Genomic DNA, 8,963 nt, shown 5'->3' with positions numbered 1-8,963 from the left:
TCAGCTCCCTATTATTTACCCCAGGAAAATGCTTTTGACCAATGAGAGATAACTCTTCCAATTTTTTATAATCTCAAGGCTCCTGTAAAGTGAAGAGTTTTTAGGCTAGAGGAGAAGAGAAGAAGCTAGGAAGAATTTGAAAGAGGACAGAAAAATTAGAATGAAAGCAGAAAAATAAAAAGACTGATTTGGAAAGCATGTGTGAGAGAGTTTTTTCACCTTCAGATACTCCAGGAAAAAAAATGCTTTTTGCTTGCTGTTGCATCCAATCTGAACCCTGAAGAGAGCCTTGGTGCTGGACAACAAAGGCTGTTGTTAAAAATAGAATAATTAGTGATGTAAGAAGTGAGATGATAGCTAAACTCCTCAGCCTTCAGAACATGGCACAGGCTTTCCTCCCTGATTTCAAACTACATGCTATAGAAATATTAAAAAAACGTTTTCAAAGTACTGTATGAAATAACTTTAGGTTATACCTCCCTTTAGCTGATAAAGGCAACAATCTTGTCTCTGTAGAGAAGATCATAAACTAATTATGTTGCACACTGACTTTTTGCAGCAACCAAGGAATATTTTCTAATTAATTATTGAGGCAGAAGTAAGCACTGAAGAAAAAAGTCACAGAAGAAAGAAAAAGAACAAAAGTCAATATTTATGGCATTATTTTTAAACATGATTTTAAGTTAATGAGTGGGTCTATAACATTTTCTATTTGGCCTTTGCATTATTAAAGTTCTTTGGCTATTTCTTGGTGTAGCTGTGTGTATGTAGAAGTTTCTCAAAGTGTCAAAGTAAAAATAAATAGACTTAAAATCAACTTGATGCAGCATGACTTTGATAAACTAATATCGCATAAACTCATACCATGTAAATGCCATAATTAGTTATTTCACTAATAAATAAGCCAAGCAACCTAAAACTAATTATGTCATTATTTATTCTGAAAAACTGGAAAACAAAATATTTGTTTTCAACCCTCTTGATGAGTCAACAGAGCAGAATAATAAGACAAAGTAAGTATCAATTTGGTAGTCATAGAAACAAATTAGCACAAATAGCCAGTAGAATTTATTAACATGATAAATTTTATTAAAGGTCAAAAATGTTTGTGCTAAATGTTAAAATAAATTATATTTTATTTTAAAATAAATAAATAAAATACCACCACTCTGTCTGTAGAATCAAATAACTAATAAAAGAAATTTTATCTGTTCCTTATTTTAACATCAGTTCAGAAAGTAAGCAAACTAATTTTATAAAATGTGAACAATGGATGGTAGAAGCATTAAACAAGAGGAATATTCAATTGTTCATGAGCCGCCTGAAACCTCTTGCCTGATTAGGACAATGGATTTTCTTTACTTTCAGTCTGTACTGTTAGGCGATAGGAATTACTGCTTGAGATATTGTACACTGTGTGAATTGCAATATACCAGGAACAGGGTAGTTGTAAATTGCGGGAAATCTATTTTGAGACACCATAGGGAAAAGTTACAATAAGACCGATGAGGTTAAATAACACATATATTAAAGGCAAGGCTACAAATCTATAGTAGCTGAAACCAGTAAATGTAGGTAATGCCTGCTGTTGTAAAACAAACAAAAGCTTGTTTGGAGTTTACAAGGGAAATGCGGCTTTGCACAATGATGAAATCTGGAATGAATGAGAACTTACTTTCTGTAGCATTTATTCTATCTGTCACCCATTATATTCTCTGCATATTCTTCGATGTTTGTGTTTATCTACCTGCAAACTGTATTTTGTTTCTTTAAAGAAATTAAAAGCCCCTGAGGGAGCAAATGATATAATTTCCTAAAATAACATTTGTGCCACTAATCTGCATGCCATAGCAGCAGAATTTTTCAATGACAATAACAGCTGTTTGTAGAAGCCATGATTAATGAGTTGAATAAGAGTCCACAGTTCAAGTAAATCTCTGAAGATGCCCTACCAAAGCAGAGAGCAAGACCACATTTAAGGAGGGGGCACACATGAGCACAGAGTCATGCTATGCAGGAGATGTTAATTATCAAAGTATTCATTGAACCGTCAGTGAAAACAGGGATTCCTTCTATTTGATGTCCTACACTATTTTCCTACTTTATTTGATGTCACTTATGCATTCTGGATATGTTCTTTACTTCTTTATGCTTTATGTTGATTTCCAAGTATATTCTATTATGTTTGTCATCAGAAGGTGTTTCTCCATCTATCTTATTTCCCCCTTTATTATTGCATATTTATTTTGTAAAATTATATGTTTCACACATGTATGTTATATACTTTCACCATATTTCCTTTCCTATTACGTTCTTTTTTTTCAAGTTCTTCTTCCTAAACTCCTACCTCTTCTTAAATATATCTCTTTCTGCTTTCAGCATGCACACACACACACACACAAACACACACACCACATGCATACACATTGTACAAGGGAGAAAGATGAGCTTGACTTGGAAATGGCACTATATTTGAAATTTTAGCTCCAAAATATTTTCTTGTTTTATTTTGATATCTTTGTAAAGCAAAAAAGTTGGAAAGATAGTAATGTCTTTTGTGTTGGGAGATAAAGTTAATCTTTAAATCTGGGACAAACAATTAACAAGTTTCATGCAGTCCTTCTGGCAGTTTCTCCCGTGTTTGCAGCTCCCTATATGTAAAGATACCTATTGTGTATAAATTAAAAGATTATTTTCCCATTGCAACAAAGGACAAGATCAGTGAGTGGTACCCAGAACAATTCTAAAAACAGGCTACCTATTGTTCTATGAGTAATAAACACTTTTATCTCTACCCTGTTACCTCTGATATCTGCCAAAGTTTGTGAACTTGTGGAAGAGTACGTTTACAGGCTTCCCCTCTGTAATGGTGACCTTTTTTGTTATTCATCCCAAGGGTAAAGCATATAGAGATTATATTTATGACATTCAAATTCACTAATAGCAGAAACAATTGCCTTTGGAAGAATAAATTATTTCAGTTTTAAATTTTCTCTTTTGAATAGAAATTCCATCATTTTAATAAATAGTTTGAATATATATATATATATATATATATATCATCAGAAGTAAGCCCCTACTAGTTTGCATACTAGCTGTGAATTCTGACATTGCACATCATTCCTCATGCTTAGTTCTGGAAACTATATCACCCTATAGATCACAATTGCTTTGAACTCATAATTTTGCATCAGTCCACTGAGTGCTGGAATTCCATATTTCTGTCACCATATAGCAGTCAGCAATTTATAACTGCTAAAATTGAATAAATCTCTACTTTGTCTTTGATGAGATGATGAATGTCCAGCACTAAAAGGCAAGCCTTAAGATTTAACTATAGTCAAACTTAACAGAATGGTGTGAAGGATTTTTGCTTCCAAAGTATTACTTAAAATTACATTCCAGACTTGATATCGATCAAACAACACTAAAAATGAGACACTGTTGACAGAATAATTGTTAAGTGTCTTTTAAAAGACTGCTCTTGAATATTGGTAACAATAGTGCCTTCTGCGCCTGCTATAGTCATGGTGAAAGTGCAGTCATGAATCTTTCTTTGGAAAGGGGTCTGTTTTCTGGATAGTAAATGTAATTCCTTATGTAGGTACTGCACACAGTAAAAATCTCACTTCTCTGTAGTTTTTCAGGATGTGTACCTGAGATATCATTTCCAATGATATATTTTCAGCATAAAGACCTTCATGTTACAAAAATAGAAATATCAAATGAATACCTCAATATCTTATCACAATTTCTATTGTCTCATTTCCCATCTTCATTCTGATTACCCTGTCAAAAGATACTGGGTGCAGTTTACTACTTAAAGACAATAGATGTTCTTGCAAAGTCTAGATTCCAAGTCCTATGAGGGGCGAAAACTGCAGTTTGCATTTTGTACACTATGCTCAGTGGGACTGAAGGATCGTTCTTTTCAAACGTCACCTTTTTCTAGCTGTCTGTCCTCTGCATCTGCTCTGTATTGTGATAAATAATGGATATTATTGCATTAGAAATGCATTCTCTATGTTCATGATCAATCTTCGTGTTTTAAAAATTAAAGAACAAAATGATTGACTTATATTCTATCTTTAGTATAATTCAAACCAAAAATGAACTCTTATTCTAAATACCACTGGCTGTGGTGGCTCATGCTAGTAAGATAAGCTGAAGTAGTGCCAGGATGATCAAATACTATTTGTTCATTTACTTAGTTCAAGACTAGCTTTCACTAAATAAATAAATAGTATTATGTAAAATTATTGATTTGTAGCAGCCTTCGGATATCCCGTAGATCTGTGTCTTGATTCAACAGTGTTTGGAGGGAAGAGACCCGGGGCCTCCCTTTGCTAGCTTCCACCCCTGCTCATCTGCAGCCGCAGCCTCTGGGACCATTTCCTCGCCGTTTTCAGCTCCCAGGACCAGCCAGCTGTCTCTCTGCGGGTAGCTCCAGACTGCGTCTCAGCTATGACCTCCCAGGTTCGTCAGAATTATTCCACCGAAGTGGAGGCTGCCGTGAACCGCCTGGTCAACCTGCACCTGCAGGCCTCCTACACCTACCTCTCGCTGGGCTACTGTTTTGACCGGGATGACTTGGCTCTGGAGGGTGTAGGCCACTTCTTCCGCGAATTGGCCTAGGAGAAGAGCAAGGGCGCCGAGTGTCTCCTTGAGTTGCAGAACGATCACGGAGGCCATGCACTCTTTTAGGATGTGCAGAAGTCATCTCTAGATGAGTGGGGTAAAACCCAGGAGGCCATGGAAGCTTCCCTGGCCTTGGAGAACTTGAAACAGGCCCTCTTGGATCTTCATTCCCTGGGCTCTGTTCGCACAGATCGTCATCTCTGTGACTTCCTTGAAAACCACTTCCTGGATGAGGAGGTGAAGGTGGGCAACCACCTGACCAATCTCTGCAGGTTGGCTGCTCGGCCCAGGCGTCTCTGGGCGAGTACCTCTTTGAGCGGCTCACTCTCAAGCATGACTAGGAGGCCTCTTCTTTTGAGGGGTTCCTACCTCTGCTCTGCACCAGCCGGCCTCACCTCAGGACCTTCACCCAAACCTCTCAAGAAGCCACTAGGCAGCTTTGTAACGCCCTGAAGCCCCTCTCAAGTCTTGGACCAAGTAAAAATAAAGTCTTTTGAAACAGAAAAAAAATATATATTAATTTGCTTTTCTAAAGTGACCTTAGGGGAAATTCTTGTATATAACTTCTAAATACCACAAAAATTACTTAGGTGAATTTTGTACATACAAATAATATATTTTGAATAAATCCACTCAGACTTCTTTCCTCTAACTTCTCTTATAATCCCCACCAATTTTCTTCACAGCTTCAGAATTTTTAAATCTTTGAAAGCTCATTGTGAATATTTAAATTTGTTTCTCAATTCTAATACATCTTTTTTTTTTGTTCCTATCAAAATGAGTTAAACGTAAGATGTTGGATCTGACTTAAATTCACACAAAGTTCTTTCATTTAAAGTGCATATATCTATCTCTTGCCTCTGAGATGACTGGAGGCAATAGCTTTGAGTGCCTAGCTCAATATGTCTACATCCATCTGTAGGTCTTCAGTGCCACCGTTGTGGATATCACCATTCTCCGTGCTCTTAAATGTCCTCAAAGTAAAATATAAGACTCAGGAGACATACACTTGGCATTAGTCTTGAATCAATTTATTAGCCTAACCTTGCAGTCTTTTCCTCTCAAGATTGGATGAAGAAATTACAGCCTATGGCCAACATTTAAGACTTGGACTGGAGTACATAAATACTGAGTCTTTATTATTTGAATGAAAACTGATGCTCACTCAAGAAGAAAAGTTTTCTTAAGAGTTTATTTCTGCTAGTTTTAAAATATTTACTTTTGTTTTAATTATTTTTACTATTCTTCACAGAGGAACTAATACAATCTCTGTATTTAATATTTATAACCTAGGGTATAACAGACTAATACATAATAATCAAAATTACCATAAAATGACATTTTAATATGTGAAATATTGCTATGAATATAAGAAATATTCACCTAAACAATACTAGGAATTAATATTTCCCCAGCCTTCCAGAAGTGTTTCTGATTAAGATAATCTTATCTAAGTAAACTTTGAAGTTCTCTATCTATAGGGATATTAAATCAGAAACTTTCATTTGTGTGCAAAAAAGCATAGTTCCTATTCAGAATAGCAATATAAGAAATAGATAATGTTTAAATCTACTTGCCTGTTTATCTTAAAATTAAGTACTGTGGAAAAAATGGTGGTTTGAAAAAAGCTATACAAAATGTACTTATGACTACAAAATATTACTATAATCTCAAGTATTAAAGTTATCAAGTATTAATGAATTTTAAATTTACCAAGTTTGCTATCATAAATCCTTTCCTTAAATTAATTTCGCAGCATTAAATTTATTATAAACAGACGACACTGTATCTTTCTGGAAATATAGCCAAAGTAAAGTGTCATTTGATGCTGTGTTATGCATTCAGCTATTGTAAAACATGATTAATTAACAAACTATTTTCAGACCATATGCAGGAATTGTGTATTGTTTAAATATACCAATATTTTCAGTAATATTTTTAGTGCTCTAAGACATAATTAAATTTTTATGATATATAACATTTCCATAGACCTGTCCCTAGGATGCTGGTAAAAATATATGTAAACCCAAGTAAATAGTTATCAAAATAAATTATTAATTATAGCTGAAACACATATCAGTATCTCCGTGGAATGTCAATTAGTTTTTTGTTTAGTTTTGGGTTGATAGTATCATTTCAGTATGTTTGTTTTAGTAATTTATTTCCTTTTAACGACTTTAAATATGTCTTAGTGAATATTTTTTCTTGCCTTTATGCTGAGAGGACTTCATACATTTCAGGCAAATTATCCCCAGAGATTTCCATGCTGTAAAATGTCTTAGTAATATACTGAATCAGGCTTCATTTTATACATAACTTTTAAAAATATTTTTAAAATGAACTACCATCTTAAGAAAAAACATCTTAAGAAAACAACATGTGGTTATAGCACATGGCTTTAATCCCAGCACTAGGGAGGCCGAGGCAGGTCTATCTCTTGAGTTCAAGGACATCTTAGTGCACAGAGTAAATTTCAGGACATCCAGGACTACACAGAAAAACCTTGCCTCAAAAAAAAAAAAAACAACAAAGAAAGAAAATACATTTATTAATATCATTTTTCTTACATAAGAATACAATGAGGCCTCATTATTTCAGAACAATGCTAACTAGGTCAAACAAAGATAGGTATTGCATCTCAATTTGCGTCACACACTAACAGAGCATAAAATATATAAATTATTGCACATATAACTTAATGGTAACAACTTAATCTACAATGACAAGAAAAGACATTGATCCTTATTAACTGTTGCATCAGAGAAAATAAATTTCACATGGGATATTCTTGCTGTAAAACTTAGTAAACTTGAGTCAAATTTCATATGTAAAATTTTGTATGAAAACTGATATATTGTACATTAACTTCTTATGAAAATGAAAGATTATAACTGATCGTCTTTTAAATCATTATCTACTGTAGATATGATAATACTTGCATTTCTGATAGGCCATACCTGCCAGAAAACCAGTTCAATGCCTTATTCAGACTTCATTAGAGAAGCTTCCTCCTGCAGCAGATGGAAACAAATACAAAGCCCCACAGCAAAACATTACACACAGAAGAGAGAGAGACAGACAGACAGAGAGAGACAGAGAGACAAAAAGAGAGAGAGGGGGAGAGAGAGAGGGAGAAAGAAACACCTTGGAACACAGAGCCTTGAATGAGATGAATGAGATGTCCTCATCAATTTCATCCCCCGAAAATTTCAGAAAACTCCACCAAAGAGGCTGAAGAAAGAGTGGGGGAGCCAGAGGGAGCAGAAGACACCATGAGAATAAGGACCTCTGAAACAACGGAGAAAGTCTTGTATGAACTCACAGAGACCGAACCAGCAGTCAAAGGGTCTATATGGAACTGCTTCAGGTCCTCTGTAGATCTATAACTTTCAGTTTAGTACTTTTATGGGATACCAGAGTGTGTAAAGAAGTGAATCTCTGACTCTTGGGCCTGCTTTTGGAGTTCTTTTACTTTTCTTTGGTTTGTCTTGTTCAACCTCAGTAGAATGGTTTTGTTTTATTATATTTTATTTTTTTTTATTATCTCCTAGAAGCCTATTCTCTGAGAGACAGAGAGTAGATATAAATGGGAGAGGTAGTAAGAAACTGGGAGGAATAAAAGAAGAGCAAACTATTTTCAGATTATATTTTCGTTTTGTATTTATGAGTGTGTGCCTGGTGTCCAAGGAAGTCTGGCATCAAATTTCCTATGGAATTACAGGAGGTTTGAGACACCCTATAAAATTTAGTAACTGAATTCTGACCTTATACAAGAAAAATTATGGTTCTTAAGTCCTGATATATCTCTCTATTCACAAAATTAAAACCTACTGATGAAAATGTTTTACAAAGAAAAGAGGCTTAAAGTCAATGAATTAATAAGATTTACCACAAAAACATAAAAAGAAAATATAACCTCAAAATTCAAAGAGAGTTTAGTTAAAGGTTATGTATTATTACCAAATAATAAATATATACAGATATACAGTATAGAGATATCAAAACCAAAATTTATTATTTTGAAAACATTATTAAGCTGGTTAGATCTCACATATTTAATAAACATAGATGTTTTAAAAATATATTTTAATGATGGACATGACAATTCAACAGCTTTGTTTATAAATTTATTTATACCTATCCCCTAAAATAAACATATTAAAACCTGTAAGTTTTATGAAAATGTTATCAGCAGGTTCTTAATCATTCTACCCCAATAATTGTTCTTTGACTACAGAATAGATCAAACAATTGCACATTTATGTCATTGAAAATATTTTTGAAAATGGAATAATAAAATGCAAGTATAAAAAGAATCTTTTGCA

The 8,963-nt window shown here is 34.1% G+C and overlaps 1 pseudogene; it reads left to right on the top strand.

The window, feature by feature from the left end:
- The first annotated feature begins 4,464 nt into the window (after positions 1-4,464).
- Positions 4,465-4,979, top strand: LOC130887559 (ferritin light chain 1-like; annotated as a pseudogene).
- Positions 4,980-8,963: the final 3,984 nt, after the last annotated feature.

The sequence above is a fragment of the Chionomys nivalis genome, chromosome 15, assembly GCF_950005125.1.
Source record: "Chionomys nivalis chromosome 15, mChiNiv1.1, whole genome shotgun sequence".
Lineage (NCBI taxonomy): Eukaryota > Metazoa > Chordata > Mammalia > Rodentia > Cricetidae > Chionomys > Chionomys nivalis.
Note: the sequence above shows the minus strand (reverse complement) of the source record. Positions and strands in the feature narration are given on the sequence as shown.